We start from the raw sequence: 5618 nt of genomic DNA, 5'->3' as shown, positions 1-5618 counted from the left end.
GGGTGGGGGAGGGGGCATGGGAGTTAATGTCTATGGATCTAGGCCCTCTTTGGGGTGATGGAAAAGTTTAGGTTATGGATAGTGGTGATGGTAGCACAACACTGCGAATGTGATTAGTACCATTGAATTGTATGCTTGAGAGTGGTTGAGATGGAGAATTTTATGTTATGTATATCTTACCACAATTATAAAAAAGAGACTAAAGGACTGACGATTAAATCCAATACATGATCCTAGACTAAATCTAATAATGGAGGATAAAATGCCAAAGGGACATTATTAGGATAATTGAAAAAAATTGGAATATAGGTTTAATGTTTTATATCAGCATTAAATTTCTTTCTTTTTTTTTTTTTTTTTACTGATGAATCATTTATTTGGACAAGACAAAAACATCTCCACACTCTTTCCTTTCATACAGAATTTTGGAACATTTCAAATATATTAATTTTTCTCTTTTTCAACAGAAGTCATTTCAATCTGGTCCCAGGAACTGCTTCTCATTTTAGGATTCACGTTTTAGTAACACATATGCACCCAGTATAGCCAAAAGAGCATACTTGAATTTTGGATAGTCATTCATTATTATGGTTACCATACCAACATATGGTAAAAACCCTCTTGCTCTTCCCACCACGTCCTTCTTTTCAAGCCAGTTCTGCCCTTCTTTGTACAAGCCCCTATCATCAACTTCATTATTATCTCCTTTAGTCAGAAATTCGATGTCTCCATTATCTTTTTCATGAACTTTGATTACTCTGTGAACTATGGGAATGTCTCGTCCTTCAACTTTAAAAACAACTATTTCACCAGCTCTAATGGGGTCTTCTAGGAAATTCGTTAGGAACAGAAGGTCTCCCCGATGGAAGGCTGGCTCCATACTGCCACTCAGCACCACCACGATCGGGCTCTCACTGCCAGTCAGCACGATCAAGCCTTTCCAGATCATGAGGGCGGAAGACACGATCATGGCGAAGTTTAAAACCTGGTAATAGAGCTGGCGCTTGTTCATCTTCCTCAGATCCCCAAATATGTCCAAGGCGGACGTGGGGAGATGCGTCCCCACGGCGCCCGCGTGCCATGGCTGGGTCGCTGGGGGCCGCGACGGCCCGCGGACTCCGGGTGTCACTCCCTCAGCAGTGGAGCACCTGCCGGGTCCCCGCCCACCCTAAATTTCTTGACCTTGATAATTTTACTTAATGTGGCTACATAATGAATATCCTTGTTTTGAGGAAAGACACATCGAAATATTATATAGTATATGAGAATGATGTGTGTAACCTACTCTCAACTGTTTTGAATAGAGAAAAAGACAGATGATAGAAAAAATAGAATTATTTAACAAATGTGACAAAATGTTAAACGTTAGTAATGTGGACATCAGAGTAGGAGTATATTGAAATTGTCTATTATTTTTGTATTATGTTTGCAACTTTTCTATATGTCTGAAATTATTTCAAAATAATAAGTTAAAAAACAGTGTCATTCTGGTGTAAGAACAGGAAAATAAATAAAATAAACTAGAAAGCTCAAAAAGATCCTTTATATATATAAGAATTTTGGGTATAAAAATTGACACCTTGCAAACCAGTGGAGGGAATTTATGACTAGTATTGAGAAAACTATTTCACTATGTGGGGGAAAAAAAAGTTGCATCTCTAGCTCTCATTATATCTAATGATAATCCCAGATGGATTAACAACTTTGATATTAAAAACAAAACTGTGAATTTAATAGAAGAAATTGCCTGGGAAAAATTTTGTGACTTTGGCACAGGGAAGAACTTTGAAACTAAGATTCAGAAAGTGCAAATAATTTTAAAAATTAATAGATCTGACTACATCATTTAAGGATTATGTTCTCTGAAGGAAGCCATATGTAATTAACACATGGATAATAGACAAGGATTGGGAGAAGAAATTTGTAATGTCTAAAACGGACAAGGGACTAACACCTAGAATATAAATAACAGTGCTGCACCTCTACAGCCAAAAACACCAGTAACTCAACAGAAACATGGAAAGTAAATGAGTCAACAATTCATAGAAAAGGAAACCCAAGACAGGAGAGCATCCCAAGAGTGAAATTAGATATACAAATTTCCCACCTCCTGGCCAGGTACCTCGGAGCAACTCAGGAGGGGACTTGTGTGAGGTCGAGCACGGCAGTGTTATTTGTGAGAGCAGAGAACTGAAGACATCCTAAGTTCCCATCAGCAGGAGAATGGATAAGTAAAACACTATAGATGCATTCTGTGGGGTAAGTATGTAGCAATTATAAGCAATGGGTTTGAAGTTTATATAGTAATATGGTCAACTCTTAAAAGGAGTGAAAAAAGTGAGATGGAAAGAAATCTAAACTGTATAATATACAAAATGTAATATAAATTTCAAAGATACATAATACATCCAAGGACATAGGCCAAATACAATATAATAGGTATCCATGGGAGGAAAGGAACATACAAACAGTGATGAGGATACAGGGAGGAAACTATATGAAGAAAACAAGGGAAGGCCTTGAGTGAGCCCGCGACTGCAGATCTTCTGAGGTCTACCAGACTCATCCTGAGGGAGCTCCCCCACTTTGCTCACCCCTCCAGAACTCTCTGCTGCTTCCCTGAGCCAGAGGCTGCCCGCTTCCTTGCTCTTGACCCACCCTCACCCCCACCTTGGGAGCAACCTGGAGCCCATCACACCTGAGACCTGACCCTCCTCTATTTCCTGACATCAAGAATGTCTATCCCCTTAGAACGCCCATTCCCCTCTATCTCCAACTCCTCCTCCATGCCCACTTCCAAGAATGATTTTCCGTTGCAGTTTAAAAGTATCAAAAACCTTTTCACACTGGCGGCCAATAAGGTGTATATGTGTGGGGGTCCGGCGGGTCCCAGGAACTGGCTCCCCCTCCCTAAGGGAAACTCAGCCCACAGCAAGCAGCCGCCTGCATGCTGCAGGACACAAGTTAAAATATAACAGACCTCCCCACAGGAAAACAATGTACAGAGGATATGGCAGACTGTGATTTTCTCCAGGCTATACACTTCCTTCCTACGACATCCTCACCAGAACCCATTTATGTAGCTGTTATGAAATGCCTTTGTCCTGAGACCCTTTACATTGCCTCTCATTTTCCTACCTCTCTGCGGAGTGCTACTTTCTGTCTTCAGCCTGCCGCTGGTGAAGACCCCCTCCTGTCCATAAGTCCCAATAAATAAAGCTTATGTCAGACCATTTGCCAAGTGTGTTTTTTGGTCTTGCCACTGCCCTGCCCCATGCCCTTCAGGAGCCGGGTTGGAACACTATAGAAGGAGGAAGGGGAAGTCTTTGAGCTCTTGTCCCTTCCCACTCCCCCACATCTCAGGCCAGGGAGTGGGGCTGCAGGGATCCTGGCAAGGAGGTAATTCCGGTGTTGCCTCCTGCAGTGAGTGGGCAGGATCCCCAACAGAAGCACGTTCTTGGGACTCGGAAACAACAGAGGACACTGCAGGGATACCTCCAGGACCCCTGCCAGGTCCTGTGGTTCAGCAGTACCAGGCCAGGATTCTGACAGCAGACTGAGGTTCCTGGGCCATCCTCTTCAGTTTACTGACACCTGCAAGAGCTGGCTCCTGGGACCATCAGTAAGGACCATCAGACTCTGCCTGCAGGTGCTGGTGGCCCAGAGTTTGGATGGGCAGGGCCAGCTGGGGTCTCTGAGTTCCCTTACTTCCCTCACATGTAAGTATCTCTAGGTTTGGTAAGAGAATCACGGAAGCCTGGATTCCCCACCTTCTGGTTCTCTTGGGCCAACACAGCCCTCAGCAGAAAGCAGGCCTAGTGAATAAGCACTGAATGAATGAGTGAATGAATGAATAAATACATGAGTGAGTGAATGGTTGGATGGTTCTGGCAATGCTGTGGGAAACTACTCTACTGGTCTGGGTGAAGCTGACTCCTGGGGCCATCAGCATGGAGGAACAGTGACTTAGCTCCTGGCCACCCAGAGATGGGAGAAGCAAACGCCATGGCTTTTTCCCCTGCAATTTGTCATCTCTGTGGGGAGCCATCTCAGCCAGTGGCTTCTGAAACATTTGGGAGTTCAGCTGAAGATCCCTGGGGCCCAGGCCATGTGGCACCTACAAGAGGAAGGTCAAGGCCGAGAGTACCAGGTTCCAGGAAGACCATCTGTTGGCGGAGGAGGCTAACAACGAAGCTTTGGGATGGGAAAATCCTGGCCCCAGGAGTGGGACCCAAATGCTGTTATGGATTCAGATCAGGCTAGGGAAGTCTCCCAGATGAGCAAGATGACTAGAGTGTGGATGTTCTGAGAGTGGGGCTGAACCTTCTTCCCCCTATATCTCTAGTAACTGGCATAGTGCTTGACGGAGAGTAGGTACTTGGCAAATGATGGCTGGCTAGATGGATGGATGGATTGGCAGATAGATGGATGAAAGGCCTGGCTGGTCCTCTTTGAGCTTGAGCCTGACCCATGAGCTCTCAATCTTCTGGAACACTGAAAATGTCCTGGCTCTCACCTGAAAGGATTCATGCTTCCAGGGTGAGCCAACTTCTGACTTCCCCCAGGGTGTGCACCCTATTCTAGAATCTCTGTATATTCAGAACTGTTTCAGCTGAAGTGACAGAAACCCAACTCAAGCTGACTTACGTGAAAAGTGAGAAGTGTTTGGCTTGTATTTTTCAAAGTCCAAAGATGAAGTTGGCCTCTTGAATTCCAGGGTTAATTGGCCTATGACAAGCTACTCAATCTCATTAGTAATCAGGGAAATACAAAATAGGGCCACAACGAGCTACCCCTACACACCCACCAGTATGGCTGATATTAATAAAACATGGTGACTATTATCCTTATGGAGTAAAAAGTATGACAATACCCAGTGTTGGTGAGTACATGGAGCAACTGGGACTCTCATTCACTTCTTTGGAAAATAGTTTGGCATCCACTGTAAAGTATGTAAAGATTCTTATCCTATGACCTTACAATTTCCCTCATTGTGTATTCTAGAGAAATGTGTATTTGTGTGTACTAGGACTCAGAATGTTTATTGTAGCTGTGTCCATAACAGTCCCAAATGTCCATCAACAGTAAAATAGATAAAATATAGTATATTCATTGGCATATTATTATATAATGATGAAAGTGAATGAATGACAACTACATAGGATAACATAGAAGAATATTTTTTTAAAAGATTTATTTATTTATTTAATCCCCCCCCCCACCTCCCCCGGTTGTCTGTTCTCTGTGTTTATTTGCTGCGTCTTGTTTCTTTGTCGGCTTCTGCTGTCGTCAGCGGCACGGGAAGTGTGGGCAGCGCCACTCCTGGGCAGGCTGCACTCTCTTTCGCGCTGGGCGACTCTCCTTATAGGGCGCACTCCTTGCGCGTGGGGCTCCCCTACGCGGGGGACACCCCTGGGTGGCACGGCACTCCTTGCGCACATCAGCACTGTGCATGGGCCAGCTCCACACGGGTCAAGGAGGCCCGGGGTTTGAACCGCGGACCTCCCATGTGGTAGACGGACGCCCTAACCACTGGGCCAAGTCCGCCGCCTAGAAGAATATTAAAACACAATGATGAGGGAAAGGAGCAAGTCATAAAAGAACATATGCAGTATAAT

General features: G+C 44.4%; 1 pseudogene; it reads right to left on the bottom strand.

The window, feature by feature from the left end:
* Window positions 1-330: 330 nt before the first annotated feature.
* Window positions 331-1089, bottom strand: LOC101443958 (signal peptidase complex catalytic subunit SEC11C pseudogene; annotated as a pseudogene).
* Window positions 1090-5618: the final 4529 nt, after the last annotated feature.

The sequence above is a fragment of the Dasypus novemcinctus genome, chromosome 6 (genome assembly GCF_030445035.2).
Source record: "Dasypus novemcinctus isolate mDasNov1 chromosome 6, mDasNov1.1.hap2, whole genome shotgun sequence".
NCBI classification, from domain to species: Eukaryota; Metazoa; Chordata; class Mammalia; order Cingulata; family Dasypodidae; genus Dasypus; species Dasypus novemcinctus.
Note: the sequence above shows the minus strand (reverse complement) of the source record. Positions and strands in the feature narration are given on the sequence as shown.